Here is a 19260-nt window from a genome sequence, read left to right as displayed (position 1 = left end):
GTGGGGCTGCCCCACAATGGGAAACCCCATTGACCGGCCGGTGTTACGGAGACTCCCGCCGGCCGGTCGGGGCAGAAATGTGGCGGGGCGGGTAGGAGAATTTCGCCCCTGGTTTTGCTGAGTGCAACTGGTACTGGCTTCCTCAGGGAACATCTGTCTTACATGGGTAGCCTCAAAATATTGTTAGGCCCCTAATCTACAAAAGATTTAAAATGCATTCCAGGCATGAAGTCTGGCCACCTTTTCAAACCAGCGACCAGCGATTCGCTTTCATCCAGGAATTTGCACACGTTTCTGAAAATGATTCATTGGAAAAATCTTCAGCTGTTGTGAAGGCCAAGTGTTGCCACTGTAAGTGCCTGCTGTCTGCTGCAGTGTCTCTCTTCCCACCCTTGAGTTAGGAGTTTGCCAAAATGGCTCAAGTCAGGATCACTCTAGAAAATGTATTTGGGTCAGCAGCAGGGCAAGGCTTACCCTGTAAGTACTGGGCGGTATTCTCCCCCGCCCCCCACGGCGGGTGGGGGAATCGCTGGGGCGCCGCGCGAGTTGCGCCACGCCACCCCGACACCCGCACGCAATTCTCCCATCCCCCCGAAACCAGTGCCGCGAGAATCGCGCCGGGCCGCTCGGAGAATCGCCACAAACGGCGAGCAGCAATTCCCCAGCCCGGATGGTCCGAGCGGCCGTCGAAAAAAATGACAGTCCCGCCGGTGCCGTTCACCCCTGGTCACTGCCGGCGGGAACTGTGCGGGAATGCTGGGGGTGTGGCCTGTAGGGCTCCTTTACCTGGGGGGGGGATCCTTTACCGGGGGGGGGGGGGCGCCTCCGATGGGGTCTGGCCCGCGATCGGGGTCCACCGATCGGCGGACCGGCCTCTCCCCCCCTGGGCCTACCTCCTTCCGCGGCCGGCCCCAGAACCCCGGCGCCATGTTGGTGAGGGGCCAGCGCGCGTAAGAAGTTCCCACACGCATGCGCAGGATGGTGCGGCCCAACGTCGCATGCGCAGGATGGTGCGGCCCAACGTCGCATGCGCAGGAATGAGCTGCCCCAACTGCGCATGCGCAGGAATGAGCTGCAACAACTGCGCATGCGCCGGAATGAGCTGCCTCAACTGTGCATGCGCAGGAATGAGCTGCAACAACTGCGCATGCGCAGGAATGAGCTGCCCCAACTGTGCATGCGCAGGAATGAGCTGCAACAACTGCGCATGCGCAGGAATGAGCTGCCCCAACGTCGCATGCACAGGAATGAGCTGCCCCAACGTCGCATGCACAGGAATGAGCTGCCCCAACTGCGCATGCACAGGATGGTGCGGCCCAACGTCGCATGCGCAGGATGGTGCGGCCCAACGTCGCATGCGCAGGAATGAGCTGCCCCAACTGCGCATGCGCAGGAATGAGCTGCCTCAACTGTGCATGCGCAGGAATGAGCTGCAACAACTGCGCATGCGCAGGAATGAGCTGCCCCAACTGTGCATGCGCAGGAATGAGCTGCAACAACTGCGCATGCGCATGAATGAGCTGCCCCAACGTCGCATGCACAGGAATGAGCTGCCCCAACGTCGCATGCACAGGAATGAGCTGCCCCAACTGCGCATGCACAGGATGGTGCGGCCCAACGTCGCATGCGCAGGAATGAGCTGCCCCAACTGCGCATGCGCAGGAATGAGCTGCCCCAACTGCGCATGCGCAGGAATGAGCTGCCCCAACTGCGCATGCGCAGGAATGAGCTGCCCCAACTGTGCATGCACAGGAATGAGCTGCCCCAACGTCGCATGCACAGGAATGAGCTGCCCCAACGTCGCATGCACAGGAATGAGCTGCCCCAACTGCGCATGCACAGGAATGAGCTGCCCCAACTGCGCATGCACAGGAATGAGCTGCCCCAACTGCGCATGCACAGGATGGTGCGGCCCAACGTCGCATGCGCAGGATGGTGCGGCCCAACGTCGCATGCGCAGGAATGAGCTGCCCCAACTGCGCATCCGCAGAAATGAGCTGCCCCAACTGCGCATGCGCAGGAATGAGCTGCCCCAACTGTGCATGCACAGGAATGAGCTGCCCCAACGTCGCATGCACATGAATGAGCTGCCCCAACGTCGCATGCACAGGAATGAGCTGCCCGAACTGCGCATGCACAGGAATGAGCTACCCCAACAGCGCATGCGCAGGAATGAGCTGCCCCAACTGCGCATGCGCAGGAATGAGCTGCCCCAACTGCGCATGCACAGGAATGAGCTGCCCCAACTGCGCATGCGCAGGAATGAGCTGCCCCAACTGCGCATGCACAGGAATGAGCTGCCCCAACTGCGCATGCGCAGGAATGAGCTGCCCCAACTGCGCATGCACAGGAATGAGCTGCCCCAACTGCGCATGCGCAGGAATGAGCTGCCCCAACTGTGCATGCACAGGAATGAGCTGCCCCAACTGCGCATGCGCGGGTTGGCACAGTGCCAAATGGGCGCCGCGCAAGTAGGCTGGAGCGGCGTGAACCGCTCCAGCACCGTGCCGGCCCCCTATGGCGGCCAGAATAGGTCATGCCCGGGCCCTATTCGCACTGTCGTGAAACACAACGGCATTCACGATGGCACGGGCACTTAGTCCCGGGAGCGGAAAATCCCAGCAATTATGTTGGGCTTCTGCCAAAGTGGAAAATCCGTGATCCGCCATTCATCACGATCATGGCTGATTATCCAACTCAATGGCCTAATCCAGCTTTCTCCCCATAGCCTTTGATCCCATTCTCCCCAAGTGCTACATCCAGCCGCCTCTTGAATATATTCAAAGTTTTAGCATCAACTACTTCCTGTGGTAATGAATTCCACAGGCTCACCACTCTTTGCATGAAGAAATGTCTCCTTATTTCTGTCCGAAATGGTTTATCCTGAATCCTCAGACTGTGACCCCTGGTTCTGGACACACTCATCATTGGTAACATCTTCCCTGCATCTACCCTGTCCAGTCCTGTTAGAATGTTATAAGTCTCCATGAGATCCCCCCTCATTCTTCTGAACTCCAGCGAGAACAATCCCAACCTAGTGAATCTCTCCTCATATGACAGTCCCACCATCCCTGGAATCTACGATTCTGTTATAAGAGAGTTAGATTTATTGACACTGTGCAGCAGCAAACCATTGCACAGACACTATACTCCCATCACTTAAAGAAAAGAAAGACTTGCATTTATGTTGCATTTTTTATGACCAGCAGCCATTTCAAATCATTTTGCAGTCAAGGAAGTAATTTTTAAAGTGTTGTAATGTAGGAAACACAGCAGCCACTTTGCAGTCAGCAAACTCCCACAAACAGCAATGTGTTAATGGCCAGATTATCATTTTGTTTGTGATTTTGGTTGAGGGATAAATATCGGCCAGGACATTGTGGGGAACTTATCTGGGGTGAAATTCTCCCCCAACGGCGCGGTGTCCGCCGACTGGCGCCAAACACGGCGCCAATCAGACGGGCATCGCGCCGGCCCAAAGGTGCGGAATGCTCCGCATCTTTGGCGGCCTAGCCCCAACATTGAGGGGCTAGGCCGACGCCGGAGGGATTTCCACCCCGCCAGCTGGTGGAAATGGCGTTTGTTGCCCCGCCAGCTTGCGCGGAAATGCGGCGCATGCGCGGGAGCGTCAGCAGCCGCTGACAGTTTCCCGGCGCATGCGCGGGAGCGTCAGCGGCCGCTGTCAGTTTCCCGTGCATGCGCAGGCTGGTGCGGCCCAACGTCGCATGCGCAGGAATGAGCTGCCCCAACTGCGCATGCGCAGGAATGAGCTGCCCCAACTGCGCATGCGCAGGAATGAGCTGCCCCAACTGTGCATGCACAGGAATGAGCTGCCCCAACGTCGCATGCGCAGGACTGAGCTACTCCAACTGCGCATGCGCAGGATGGTGCGGCCCAACGTCGCATGCGCAGGATGGTGCGGCCCAACGTCGCATGCGCAGGAATGAGCTGCCCCAACTGTGCGCCATGGTGGAGGCCGTAGCGGAGGTGGAAGGGAAAAAGTGCCCCCACGGCACAGGCCCGCCCGCAGATCGGTGGGCCCCGATCGCGGGCCAGGCCACCGTGGGGGCACCCCCCGGGGTCAGATCGCCCCAGGACCCCGGAGCCCGCCCACGCCACCTGGTCCCGCCGGTAAATACCAGGTTTGATTTACGCCGGTGGGACAGGCGATTTCTGGGCGGGACTTCGGCCCATCCGGGCCGGAGAATCCAGCGGGGGATCCCGCCAACCGGCGCATCCCGATTCCCGCCCCCGCCCAATCTCCGGTACCGGAGACTTCGGCGGGGGCGGGGGTGGGATTCATGGCGGCCTACGGCCATTCTCCGACCCGGCGGGGGGGTCGGAGAATGACGCCCCTGTTCTTCTTTGAAATAGTGCTATGGGATCTTTAATTGGCATTCGAGCAGGCAGATGGGGCTGCCGTTTAAGGTCTTGGCCAGAACACTGGCGGATACACAATAAAGTGGAAAATTGTCCTACCCAAAAAGAGAACAAGTCCAATCCAGCCATCCGCTGTCCTTTCAGTCTATTCTGATTCACCAGCAAAGCTCTACAATGTGTAATCGACACTGCTGTCAAGTGGCACTTCCTCGGCATTAATCTGTTCACTGACTCATAATTTGGGTTCCAACACGGCTATTCGACTTCAAACCTGCTCACAACCTTGGTTCAAACAGGGGCAAAATAGCTGAATTTCGGAGCTGAGATGATTGGCTGGCCTTGACATCAAGGTACCATTTGACCAAGTCTGACATCAGGTGCCAATGGGAACCAGGGGAAACTGTTCCTTGGCTGGAATCGTACCTTGGATACTAACCTAAGGACCTCCTGCTGTTCTGGGATTGAGATGATTCACCTTTCACCTCCAGCCGCTCAACCATCTTCCCTTGTGTTAGGAAGAATGCTGCATGCTGACATGGGTTGCTCAATTATCTGAGGAGTTGTGAATGGGACTGAACATGGTGCAATCATGACCTATGTCAGGACGGTCACTAACAAAGCAGTTGAAGTTGGTTAAGCCTCAATGATTGTATGGTGTTCAGTTCCATTCATAATACCTCAGATAATGAAGAAGTCCATACCAGCATGCAACAAGACCTAGACAACATTCATGTATGGCCTGATAAGTGACAAGTAGCATTCATGGAAAAAGTACCAGGCAATGACCATTTCCAATATGAAAGAATCCCGAACCATCTGCCTTTGACATTCAGTGACATTACCATTGCCAAATCCCTCACCATCAACATCCCAGGGGTTACCAATGACTAGAAATTGAACTGGACTAGCCAGATAAATACTATAGCGACAAGAGCAGGTCAGAGGATGGGAATTCTGTGACAAGCAACTCACCTCCTGACTCCCCAAAGCCTGTCCTCCATCTACAAGGCAGAAGTCAGGGGTGTAATGGGGTGTAATCCACTTACCTGGTGAGTGCAGCTCCAATAACACTCAAGACGCTTGGTTCCTTTCAAGTCAAAGCAGCTCGCTTGACTGGCACTCCATCCACCACTGGTACACTGTGGCAGCAGGGTACACCATTCAGGAATTGCATTGCAGTAATTCGCCAAGACTCCTTTGGCAGCACCTACCAAACCTGCAACCTCTACCACCCAGAAAAACAAAGGCAGCAAATGCATGGAAACACCATGATCTGCAAATTCCCATCTAAGTTCCATACCATCTTGACTTGGGACTATGGGCGGGATTCTCTCAGCCCGTGCCGGTTCGCTGAATCCCCGTTCCCGATGCCATTTGGCGCGACGCCGGTCCGACGGCGTTTCGTGATTCTGCCAACAAGCGAAAATGGCGTGGTCGTGATCGGCGCCGAGCGACCCGGAGAATCGCCGGAGGGGGTCCGTTTAGCGATTCTCCGTGGCATCGCCGATTCTGCAGCCCGGATGGGCTGAAGTCCCGATGGCATGACCCCAGGTCACGCCAGCGCCGTTCTAGCATGCTTTTAAAAATCGTGAGCCAGTCGTGCTGGCTCACGATCCGGAAGCAGGAGGCGAGGAGTCGGCGTGGGGGACCTACCGGTGGCGGGACGGGCACGGCCGTGGCTGGGGGGCGAGGGTATGATGGGGGAGGGCCTCCAGGTTCGGGGGGGGGGGCGTGGGGAGGACAGCCCTGCTGGCCGGGAACGGCCCGCCATGGCAGGGCAGTGCCTAAGCCATGGCCGCCATTACGGCGGCCAGGCTGATGGTCACCGCCCCTGGGCGCTGGCTGAGCGTGAGCCCCCGGCCATGCGGATGGGTACCGGAGACCCCCAGGGGGTGGGCCACCCAGCCAGCGGCACCCACCGGCGGGTAGGTCCAGGGCCGCAGCCATGGCATCCCCCAGTGAGGGCAGTGCCATCCAACAGTCATCGCTATCAGGAAGGATGGGCAACAGGGGTTGGGGCACAGAGGGTGCGGCCAGGGGTGGGTGTGTATGCGTGTGGGTGGCGCAAGCGTGGCGCAACTGGCCAACCAGGGCGGCCATGCAGCCCATGGCATATGGTTGTGGAGGGGGCCATGCGCCATGGTTAAACCTGTTGTCTACCCCCCCCCCCCACCCCCTGCAGATCATAATGTTTGGGCACCAGCCAGCGATGTTGGCCGCCGTGGCGGGGGCCGCTGCCCTGCATGCAGCCCTGTGGCAGCGTCGGTGCAGGCGGCTCAGAGAGGTGGCGACAGCGGCAGCCGCAGCAGAGGGACAGGCTGCAAAGGGCCAGGTGGCACCCGCTCAGGCTGCGGGGCCGCCCGCCTGACAGGCGCAGGAGGAGAAGAACAACGACAGGGGCGAGGCACAGGATGGGGATACCGATGTGGATGGGGAGGAGGAGGAGGAGGAGGAGGAGAAAGAGGAGGAGGAGGAAGAGGAGGGGGTGGTGCCATGGCGCTCAATGAGGCCTCGTGTCTACCGGCGCCGCATGTCCTTCGAGGACCTGCTGAACAGGGCATGCGGGAGGAGACTCCGGATGAGCCGGGAGACCGTCATCCATATCTGCCACCTGATGGCACACCTGGCACCGTGTAGAACTGGGGGAGGACATCCTCTCCCAGTGGCCATCAAGGTTAAGGTGGCCATGAACCTTCATGCCATGGGATCGTTCCAGTCGGCAAGTGGGGACCTGTCCAGCATCTCCCAGGCATCGGTGCACTGGTGCATCCAGTTCCCTGTGGACCTCGCCCACCAGAATGCCCGGGCAGTGGGATTCGCTGCCGTGGCCAGGATACCCATGGTACAGGGGGCAATCGATGGGGTTCACGTCACCATGCGGCCACGAGCGGAGGACGTATTCATGAACAGGAAGGGGTCCTGCTTCATGAATATTCAGGTTGTCTGTGATCACCAGATGAAGATCATGCACGTCTGCGCCCGGTACCCGGGCAGTGTACATGACGCGTTTATCCTGGCACAATCGTTCATCCCCGCTCTGTTCGAGGGACACACCCCCTGGCTGAGGGGCTGATTGCTGGGCGACAAGGGTTACCCGTTGCGGTCATGGCTGAAGATGCCTATACGGAGGCCACAGATCGACGCGGAGAACCGCTACAATGAGGCCCATGCAGCAACCAAGGGTGTGGTCGAGAGGTGCTTTGGGCTGCTGAAGATGCGCTTTAGGTGCCTGGACCGCTCTGGGGGGGCCGTCCAGTGCCCGTCTGAGAGGGTCAGCCGCATTGTTATGATCTGCTGCGCCCTGCACGATATAGCCCAGCAGAGTGGCGATGTGCTGGAGGAGAAGGAGGAGGAGCAGGAGGGGGTCGGGTGGGAGCCCGGGGAAGGACATGGCTCTCCAGATGAGGAGGATGGGAGGGGTGGCGGCAATCGACATGAAATGGGGGCTGGATATGGGCGGGAGGCTGCACGACGCCACCGGCTTGGCCAGCGAGCACGGGAGGCGTTGATCGCTGCACTTCTCACCAACTAGGTGGTAGGGGCTCGCTGAGCACGGGCACTGACCCCACTGTACGGTACCACCTCACCACCCCACACCCCCACCTCTCACAACACCCATAATATGCATCTCCCCCCACCACCCACCACCCTTAGCTCCCACATGACCTCATGCATCACACCCCTCCATTACACCTCCACCTGCGGCCCAACGGGCTGGGCTCACACGGTTGCTTGGGTAAGTGGGTGTGGTCGATGCCATGGAGGATGATGACAACCCGCTCTGCCATGAGCTGTCAGCTCCAAATCGTTAGACATTGTTTGCCACAGTTACACCCTCCACGTGGGAGGTCCCTGTATGCGGGGTGGACACTCCAGCGCATGGCCCTGTCGAACCGCTGGGGGCGGGGTGGCATGGACATTCTGGGGGGGGGGCACACATTACACCCACCGGGGCTCAACGCTCATTCACCCCTCGACCACAGTGGCACTCAGTCCCCTACCCAACCCCGCAGGCATCGGACATAGCACAGAGGCAGCTTGCTTTGGTGTAACAGTGAGTTTAATTAGAAAGGTTATATACACGTGCCCTAGCTCCTATAACTAAACTGTGCCCTGCACCCGTGCCATCTTAATAGATGTCTAACTTCTTGGCCTTACGTCTCTGTGCCTCCCCAGATGGTACAGCAGGAGTGGGGGCGGACTGCTAAGACTCCTGCCCAGCGACTTGGCTCCCCGTCGGCGTGCGTTTCCTGGGGCAACCCGGCCTGGATGGGCCAGGCTGCTCCTCGGGCATCCTGGATGGCATGGTGCCACCCTGTTCTGCCTGCTGCCCACCAGATGCACCAGGGACGGAATGGGGGGAGTCCGAGGTGGCGCGGTGTTCCGGGACCTCCTCTGCAGGAGTCACCGGCAAGGGCCCCAGCCCCTCCCCCTTCCTCGGGGTGCCCGGTGGCCCCCGGGCCTCTCTATGAGACAGGGGTGCGAGCGGAGACGAGCCCCGAGGCACCCCCGATACTTGGCGCTGCCAATCCTGGAGGCCCGCTGTGGTATCGACCAGGGTCCTTACGTCAGCAGCGATGGAGCTCAGGGAGTCGGCCATCCCTGTCTGGGACTGCGCCACCTCGCTCTGGGCTTGTGCGACGCCACCCAGCATCTGGGCAAAGCCGCTGATGCTCTCAGCGATGGCCTGCTGAGACTGAGCCATCACCTGGGCAATGCCACCGATACTCTCAGCGATGGCCTGCTGCGACTCGGCCAGACTGCAGAGCGCGGCTGAGATATCCAGCTGGCTCTGGCACATGGCTGCCTGTGAGAGGGCAGCCCTGTCCTGGGCCACGGATGACGCATGCACATGAAGCCCCATGCCTTGCATAACCTGACCCATGGCCGACACCGTTGCCCCCATTGCCTCCACCGCGAACGCCACCCATGCGGTGTCAGCCTGGGTGGCGGCCATGACAGGCACTCCCTGCTCCTGGACACGGATGGACTCCTCCACCTGCGTCTGCAGCTGCTGGAAGCTGGCCGTCATTCTATTGTCTAGTCCCTGGTTGTCTAACTACATCGGGTCTAGGGTGGGTCTGGTAAGTCCAGGAACCCGGGAACCGTCTGGGCGGCAGCTGGTTGCTCCTACTTCCACCTGCTGTACCGGTACGGCTGTGTTGTGGGCACCAGTCAGTGTCCCAGAAGCCTCATCACTAAAGTGCCCAACCGAGGTGACAGTCTCTGCGATGATGCAGGGTGTGGGAGATAGCAGTGCCGAGAAGTCAAGGTCGTCGTCGGAGCCAAACTCCAGGTCCTCCTGCTTCGACCCCTGGCCCGATGGGCCCTGAATCGCCCCTGTCTGTGTGTCACTGTCCCGTCTGTCAGTCCTCTGGGTTGACGTCCTGTGTGTGTCAGTCCTCTGGGTTGGCGTGCTCTGTGTGTCAGTCCTCTGTGTGTCAGTGTCCTGGGTGTCAGTCCTCTACGTGTCAGTGCCCTCGGAGTCGTGTGCATCTGGGTCCTGGGTGTCCGTGTCCTGGCTTTCGGTGTCCTGGGTGTCCGTCCTCTGGGTCTCACTGTCCTGGGTCTCTGTGTCACTGGAAGGGCTTCCATGGCTTCTGACCTCCCCGCCGTGGCCTGCGCCCCTGGGGGCCACTGGACCTTGAACTGGCTGTGGGCGTGCAATGCTAGATGGGCTGGGACCACTAGCGTCTGGCCCTGTAAGACACAAGGCAGCATGTATCATTAGACAGGCGGACGGCGGTGAGGGGCTGCAGTGGGGCATGGGGTGAGGAGAGGTGCAGTGGGGTATGGGGTGAGGAGGGTGCAGTGGGGCATGGGGTGAGGAGGAGTGCAGTGGGGCATGGGGGTGCAGTGGGGCATTGGGTGAGGGGGTGCAGTGGGGTATGTGGTGAGGGGGGTGATTGGGGCATTGGGTGAGGAGAGGTGCAGTGAGGCATGGGGTGAGGGGGTGCAGTGGGGCATGGGGTGAGGGTTGTGCAGTGGGCATGGGGTGAGGAAGGGTGCAGTGGGGCAAGGGATGAGGAGGGGTGCAGTGGGGCATGGGCTGAGGGTGCTTCAGTGGGCATGGGGAGAGGGGGTGCAGTGGGACATGGGGTGAGGGGGGTGCAGTGGGGCATGGGGTGAGGGGGGTGCAGTGAGGCATGGGGTGATGGGGTGCAGTGGGGCATGGGGTGAGGGGGGTGCAGTGGGCATGGGGTGAGGAGGGGTGCAGTGGGCATGGGGTGATGGGGTGTAGTGGGGCATGGGGTGAGGGGGGTGCAGTGTGGCATGGGGTGAGGAGGGGTGCAGTGGGACATGGGGTGAGGGGGGTGTAGTGCGGCATGGGGTGAGGGGGGTGCAGTGGGGCATAAGGGGGATGGGGTGAGGGGGCTGGAGTCAGGCGGGGAGTCTCACTTGCTAGTTTGCCACCGACCTGATAGCTGGCAACCTCCCGGTCTGCAGCTCCACCTGGAGGTCCAATGCCCTCTGCTCATGGACCATGGGGAGGTGCAGTACGGGTGGGCCCCTCCGGTTCTCTCCCGCTCCCTGTGGTTGTGGACAGTCTTATCCTGGGGGGGAAGGAGTGAATCAAACATCAGTGTTAGGCGGTCCGACGCTGGCAGCGCTGATGCTGGGTAAATGATGGCATGGCAGCACTGGGCACCCGGCATTTGGCATGGGTGGGTACAGCCCATGTGGGTCAGGTAGGGGTTGCGCCATCCCCCTGGGGGGGTGGGAGGGCACTTTTCACATGTGTGGGTGGTCTGCGAGGGTGGTGCCAGGGGCACATCATTGTGTACTCACCCTGCCTGTCCTGAAAGGTCGTGCATCTTCTTGCCCCACTGGTCGCCGGTACGTGGGGTGTGCCCCATGGCGCTGACAACATTGCCCACCTCTTTCCACAAACGGCGGACGGTGCTGCGCGGGTGGTGGTGTCCACGTCTGGGGCACAGGATCGCCTTCCTCTCGTCCACCGCCTCCAGCAGCGTGTCCAGATTGTGGGGCGAAATTCTCCCCCAACGGCGGGATGTCCACCGACTGGCGCCAAAGCCGGCGCCAATCAGACGGGCATCGCGCCGGCCCAAAGGTGCGGAATGCTCCGCATCTTTGGCGGCCTAGCCCCAACATTGAGGGGCTAGGCCGACGCCGGAGGGATTTCCGCCCCGCCAGCTGGCGGAAATGGCGTTTGTTTCCCCGCCAGCTGGCGCGGAAATGCGGTGCATGCGCGGGAGCGTCAGCGGCCGCTGAAAGTTTCCCGCGCATGCGCAGTGGAGGGAGTCTCTTCCGCCTCCGCCATGGTGGAGGCCGTGGCGGAGGCGGAAGGGAAAGAGTGCCCCCACGGCACAGGCCCGCCCGCGGATCGGTGGGCCCCGATCGCGGGCCAGGCCACCGTGGGGGCACCCGCCGGGGTCAGATCGCCCCGCGCCCCCCCCAGGACCCCGGAGCCCGCCCACGCCGCCTGGTCCCGCCGGTAAATACCAGGTTTGATTTACGCCAGCGGGACAGGCAATTTTTGGGCGGGACTTCGGCCCATCCGGGCCGGAGAATCCAGCGGGGGGTCCCGCCAACCGGCGCGGCCGGATTCCCACCCCCGCCCAATCTCCGGGAGCGGAGACTTCGGCGGGGGCGGGGGCGGGATTCACGGCGGCCAACGGCCATTCTCCGACCCAGCGGGGGGTCGGAGAATGACGCCCGTGGTCCCTGAATCTCGGGGTGGCACGGCGGGCGGCGGTCATCTTGCGTGTCTTAAGCGACGCGGGCCAGCGTCATTGATGCGTCACACCTGTCCGATGCCAGTCTCGGGCCGCTCCACCCCGCTTATCACGGCGCCCGTCCTAGCCCCTTTTGCGGGCCAGAATCGCTACTCACAGCAGCCCCTTCACGCCGTCGTAAAATGCTCTGGTTTTTACGACGTCGTCAACACTTAGCAGCTGGATCAGAGAATCCTGCCCTATGTCTCTCTTGAGTCAAAATCCTGGAACATGCTTTGAAATAGCACTGTGGGTGTGCCTACATCACATGGACTGAAGTGGATCTAGAAGATCCAAAAAGGTTAGGAGGGGTTATTGGGTTATGGGGATAGGGTGGAAGTGAGGGATTAAGTGGGTCGGTGCAGACTCGATGGGCCGAATGGCTTCCTTCTGCACTGTATGTTCTATGTTCTAAGATCATTACCTTCTCAAGGAAAATTAGAGATGGGCAATAAATACTTGCTTTGCCAGTATCACTCGCAAATGGAAATTTGTTGGCACTTTGTTCAAATGCGAGGGAAGATATTTATAAGTATTGTCTATTTATAATGGCGCTGTTCTTTGACAAGCTTCCCACGGCTCTAGGACTACAAAATCCCATAGCCATAAATCATAATATTCGGCATGCTGAGCAGAATTTCTGAAGCCCATTGAATGCATTCAGACCAATCATTTTGAATCCATCCCCAGAGGAATTTGTTGCTGCTTCTTTCCTCCTCTGTCTTTTCTGTGGCTCTGTTCCAATTATGGCAATCAGTGAATTTGCCTTCTTTCTATATTATCTATGTCCTAATGCTCAGAGTCGCCAGATATCAAACGATACCACCACAAGGTTCAACCGGCTATCGATCAACGAGCCAAACACCAGTTAGTTAGTTCAAGGTCAAGGGTACTTTATTTACACACATCATTAGTCATGCAACATAAACACTACTAGTTAACTACACCTGTCAGCTAAGACAACCTGTACTTAACTTCGGGCACCCGGCTAAGGTCAGAAAACAGTGGCCGCTGTTCAATTCTGGATCTGTCGGGTTCGAAGGAGTAACTGCTGCTCAGCTGGGCTCATCCGTCTGGTAGCGGGCGTTGAACTTGGACTAGCTTCTGGTGTTGCTGCGATTGGCAATGGCCGTGCCCGGGGTACCAAGGCCAAAAGAGAACGAACATATGGCTGACTCTTCTTTTTATACTCGGGGGTTTTCGCGCTCTTTTGCGCAGTCCTTCGATTTCGGCCTTACTAATTGGGTGATCCCTGATCACTCCGTTCGATTCCTTAGCCAATAAGTGGGCGGGGATCTGGATGGCTGGGCATGTCCCAAGCGGTCACTGACCCCGTTGTTTGTGTTTCCCTTGAACAGGGAGTGGCGCCGAAATGTCTGGGACTGTCCCGGTTGCTTGAGTACCAGTCCTTTGTTTTGGTGAAGATGGGCCATCCAATGCTAATCGGCCCCATTAAAATGCGAATTGGTCGGAGTTTCGATACCGTCTGGACTTTTTGCTGACAAATATGCATTTCAGGCTCTGAGCCTGCCTGAGTCTAGGCTTTTCCATTTTACCCGCCAGGTTTTGCGAGTTTTTCTGTACCTAGTTGGAAGTGGCCATCCCAGATGGCTACAAATTATGCATCAAGCCTTGGAGTTCCTGCTCTACCATTGCAAGTGCAGCGGAGCAGACCCAAGCCCACCCAGCCTCATCCCCATTAGGAAATTCTGTCTAAAACCCTGGGGACAGGATCATTCAAATGACTGAGCCTCTAGCAAGATGCCTGCAAAAGTGCATCAAAGGCGTCGGTCCCAATCAAAGGTGACCACGTAGACACTCCAACCAGGGAATAGCAGTTCCTTCCTTGGTTGAACAAATGCTGCAAGTTCCTTTATTTTTTTTGCTATTGAGGTAATGAATTCCTTCTGGGATCTAAAGGACCTGTATAAACAGGTTAGAATCCTGATGTAACGGAGTTCTGCCACAGGTTCCTGGCCTCTCCAAGTGAGAATCTTGCTTTCTGTTCTCTCTCGTCGTTCAGGAATTTTGAAGCCTTTGTGATTTCTTTTAATTTCCAAAAGAAACACGGGCTGAATTACTTGTTCACCAGCCAATTGGAAGGAAATTTATTGAGACAAAGAAGGTAATATAACCTAATCAAGAGATCTATTTTTTTGCAATTTGATTTAGAAACACAACACAAGTGAACCAATATTCAATAGTCAGAACACGGTTAATTGCAGCTCAGAGCTAGATCATTTCTGAACCCATTGACTGAGGCAGTAGACAACCCATCAGACTTTACTGCAGGAAGCCTTAGGCAATTATTTTTTCATCTGTACAAGTTCCAAACCTGCAGGAACGTGGCAGCTTCTTGGCTAAGCAGCAGTGTGGAATGCTCCAGGAAGGAAGAGTTAAACCACCCAAAGTTTAAGTTTGACAATTATTACTTAGAACCTTAATAAGCAGGAAATAGGTTTTCTGGTCTCATAGGAAACAACTCATCTGTAATTTGGATGTACGAGCCAGAAACTTGTGAGAAATTTTATCATTTAAAAACAAGGAAGATGGATTTTTCAGATATGGACGTGTTCTTCTACATCCAGGGGTCAGGATTGCCTCTGCACCCCATAGCCAGAACCAATTAACTCCTTCACCCCCAGTGCTTACTTACAAGACAGGTGAACTGACACCTTCGCTCGTGTTGAGCCGCCAGTGGAGGTATGACCAGTACTGCCAATTCATGTTGAATCTGTTAATGAAACCGAAGGACGAGTTTCAATGTTTAGACATCTCATTCAGGCAGCACTGTTTGCACAACGCTGAGTCAGGGCCCCTGAAGAGATGGACTGTGAGGGTGAGGTGGAGAATACAAATGTGAGACACGAGCCCTGGTTGCAAAAGATTGTTGACGCATCAGTGATCGGGATGTGGTGCATTGAGCCTTGTATGAAGTTGTTGAATGTTTAAAGGTTCTGGATGGGGTATCTATCAAGCAGGCTGCTTTGTCCTGGATGATGTCAAGGTTCTTGTGTTGTTGGAGCTGAACTCATCTAAGCAAGGGGAGAGTATTCCATCACTCCTGACTTGTGGCTTGTAGATGGTGGACAGGCTTTGGGAGGGTCAGGAGGTGAGTTACTCGCCTGAGCATTCCCAGTCTCTGACTAGCATTTGTGACCACAGTATTTATATGGTTAATCTAGTTCAGTTTCTGGTTAATGGTAACCCCAAGGACATTGATAGCAGGGGATTCAGAGATGAATAATGCCAATGAATGTCAAGGAAGATGCTTGGATTTTATCTTGTTGGAGATGATCATTGCCTGGCACTTGTGTGGAACAAATGTTACTTGCCACTTATCAGCTCGAGTCTGAATGTTGTCCAGGTCTTGCTGCAGATGGACAAAGGCGGCTTCAGTGCCTGAGGAGTCACGAATGGTGCTGAACATTGTGAAGTCATCAGTGAACTTTTGGCCGTATGATGGAAAGAAGGTCATTGATGCAACTGCTGAAAATGGTTGTGCCTCGGACACTACCCTGAGGAACTCCTGCAGTGATGTCCTGGGACGAAGATTATTGACTCCAACAACTATCTTCCTTTGTGCCAAGTATGACTGTAATTAGTGGAGAGTTTTCTTCCTGTTTTCTATTGACTCCAGTTTTGCTCAGGCTCCTTGCAGCCACACTCCATTAAATGCTGGAGCTTTGATATAGCATGATATGGTTAGCACTGTTGCTTCACAGCTCCAGGGCCCCGGGTTTGATTCCCGGCTTGGGTCACTGTCTGTGCAGAGTCTGCACATTCTCCCTGTGTCTGCTTGGGTTTCCTCCGGGTGCCCCGGTTTCCTCCCACAGTCCAAAGATGTGCAGGTTAGGTGGATTGGTCACGATAAATTGCCCTTAGTGTCCAAAAAGGTTAGCTGGGGTTACTGGGTTACGGGGATAGGGTGGAGGTGTGGGGTTAAGTGGGGTGCTCTTTCCAAGGGCCGGTGCAGACTCGATGGGCCGAATGGCCTCCTTCTGCACTGTAAATTCTATGATTCTATGATCAAGGACAGTCACTCTCATCTCACCTCTTGAGTTTGGCTCTATGTATGGACCAAGGCAATAATGAGATAAGGAGCTGAGTGGCCTGGAGGAACTGAATCTGAGTGTCAGTGAGCAGGTTACTTTTGAGTGAGTGAGTGAGTGCTTGACAGCATTGTAGATGACATCTTCCATCACTTTGCTGATGATCAAGATTAGGCTGATGGGATGATAACTGACTGGGTTGGATTTGTCCTGAGTTTTGTGTAAGGGACATTCCTGGGCAATTTTCTACACTGCTGGATAGATACCAGACCTGGAACAGTCCTGGAACAGTTTAATTTGGGGTGTGGCTAGTTTTGGAGTCTTCAGTATTATTGCCAGAATATTGTTAGGGTCAATGGCCTTTACACTATGCAGTGTCTTTAGCCATTTCATGGTATCACCTGGAGTGAATCAAATTGTCTGAAGACATCTATGATGCTGGGGACCTCCTGAGGAGGCTGAGATGGAGTATCTACTTGTCACTGCTGACTGAAGATTGTTGCAAATGATTCAGCCTTGCCTTTTGCACTGTTGTGCAGGGCTTCCACTAATTGAGGATGGGATTATTTTTGGAGCCTCCTTCTTCAGTGAGTATTTAATTGTCAACCCCCCCCCCCCTCCACCCCCCTCTGACCATTCCCTCTTCAGCTTCTGTTCTCCCCTCCTGACCTAAGGACCATCACCTCTCCTCCTCTCCTCAGGATGACACCCCTTCCACCGGTGGGATTTTCCCAGTTTACCCTGGAATGGTCCCTGTCCCTCCAGACCACACCAGCCCTCTGCCCCACACATCTGATCAACCCCCTCTACCATACAGATTGTTGGATCCCACTACGCCCCCTCCCCTATCTGAGGGAGGACCTGCCTTGTACTCAGGCTTCCACTGAACCTCTGCCCCCTGACAGAAATCAAACATACCAAATCAGCCTGGCTTCCGAATCGGAGAATCAGCCAGTGGATATCACACACATGACAAAATGGGTGGGGCGGGGAGGGTGGGGGGAAAGGGATCCAAAATTCCAAGTTTCCCCCACCTCACTGACCCACAGCACCCCCACCATACCAGATCCTGGTGAGTCAGGTCAGTTAAAATGCATCCCATTATTTTGAAAGGGAGTGAAACTTCTTTAAAGGTATTTTTTACATTAAAGGATTATTGCTGAAAACAGTGGCACAGAGGACAACATGAATAAACAGCTAAATCCAATCGAGCTAGAATCCAAAAGGCAGTAGTAACTCTCATTTCCAAGATGGCGCCAGAGCGTGGCGGCGCTCTGGGAGCTTTCTCCCACAGATCCTCTTCCTATATCTATAGCCGTACTAACTTTTAAAACTTCATTCTAACATCTCTAACCTTTCTTTTTTAATGTTAGTTCCAATTCTGAAGATCCTCCGCACTACACTCCGTATGTTTCACCCGATGTCTGTGTCTATGTATTTACATTGCGTATTTATCGTATGTACTATTTCTTTTCATGTATGGAACGATCTGTCTGGACTGTATGCAGAACTGTACCTCGGTACACGTGACAATAAATTAAATCAAATCAAAACAATACAGTCCTTTCAACAATATCAACTCTTAAGGTTAATTCACCAAGATGCTTTGTACTGGTCATATTTTTGGTGCAAGAAACTTTGAAAAGATCAGAAAAATCTATTCACGATCAAATAATCTGTATTGCAGTGGCTGCTTGCATTCTCACAGGATGCCTCAAGTACATTATTCAGTGGAACAAATAAATACTGGCTCATGTTACAACTGCAAAAGATCCAGAAACATTTCTTGCATCTGTTCTATTTGGGGTCTCTGGGCTTTGATATAGTTCTCCAACTCGCCCGCATTTCCAAAGGGATAATAAAATATTTGCTTCCCACAATATTTTAACTGTCAAACATTCATTTTAGAAATAACATTTTAATTCCGGTTTAAGATTGTTATATTTGTCTTTTCCGGTGAATGGCAGGGTTAAAATTGTAAACTGTTCTATGTTGATATTGCAGAGAGCCTCTTGAAACAGTCCAGAACAACATAACATGCCTTGTTTCTTTTCGCCCAAAGCACATTCTATTGCAGACAAGCATTTAATAATTATCAGAACAATAAGCAGTCCAGCAGTTATATGTGCTGACAATTGCTTCAAGTCTGTCATAAGTGCTCGAGTTATTCTGAGAACAAGAAAACATCAGTCCAGCTGTGGTCTGTGCAATCGCTGAGAAGTTGCAGCTGGACTTGTTTTACAGTTTGCTCCAGAGATCCAAAGATTAAAATTGAAATCTAGCAGCATTCTTTATAGATGTTGAATTGCAACCTTTTAAAAAAAACTATTTACTACATCTCTTAAAATCACTTACCACCTTCATGCAGCCCTTCAACTGCAGTATACAAGTTCTGTAGAACTCAGTCCTCAGAAGATCCTTCACAAACTTGTGTTTAGCTTCAGAGTAAAGGTCATTTCTAGTGTTTCTTTAAACATTTCCAAACATGTCTGTTACCTTTACCACACACGGGTAGGAAAGAGCTAATGAGAGAAACGGGTTGCGATACACTTATTGTCAGAGCGACTGTTTGCATTACTCACGACAGCTACAACCCATACTGTCCTTTTTCCTTCCCCTCCATCCTCCCCACCCTCCCCCTGCTTCAAACCAGAAACATTTCCACTACCAGTTTTGGCAGGTTAGTCGGTTGCATAGTTTAAGAATAACATAATAATGGGCCGGATTATTTCATCAAAGAATAGCAAGTAACGTCAGAAGAAATTAGGATTGCCTGAAATGAAAAGAACACTGCAGATTTTATTACGTCATTTCCAATATGTTCAAGAGCGGTCTCATTATTCTTTTATAAAATGCCGAGAATCCACGAGTGAAAATACGATCTTACCACTTGGTAAATTCAGCCACCAGCTCCCACATATGAACCTCACTGACCTGCAGAGTCAGGAATGCAAATGTACACAGAACTAATAACATAGCAAATTATAACAGTGTCTGCTGCATTTATCTATTGAAGACAAATCAATTCATGGGAAAGTCATTGTAGCCCACATGTTATGAGGCACTCAGATTGAATCAAACTCCGAAGCACA

At 54.7% G+C, this 19260-nt stretch overlaps 1 protein-coding gene across 1 annotated transcript in view; it reads right to left on the bottom strand.

Annotated features, from left to right (window-relative positions):
* c1qtnf7 (C1q and TNF related 7) overlaps nucleotides 1–18784 on the bottom strand; it is a 96773-nt gene extending 77989 nt beyond the window's left edge. The window contains exon 1 of the mRNA XM_072496403.1: nucleotides 18524–18784. The gene's annotated coding sequence lies outside the window, so the exon portion shown is untranslated. The remainder of the gene's footprint in view (nucleotides 1–18523) is intronic.
* Nucleotides 18785–19260: the final 476 nt, after the last annotated feature.

Source organism: Scyliorhinus torazame, chromosome 3, assembly GCF_047496885.1.
Source record: "Scyliorhinus torazame isolate Kashiwa2021f chromosome 3, sScyTor2.1, whole genome shotgun sequence".
Taxonomy (NCBI): domain Eukaryota; kingdom Metazoa; phylum Chordata; class Chondrichthyes; order Carcharhiniformes; family Scyliorhinidae; genus Scyliorhinus; species Scyliorhinus torazame.
The sequence above is the reverse complement of the archived record's forward strand: the minus strand, read 5'-3'. Positions and strand labels throughout refer to the sequence as shown.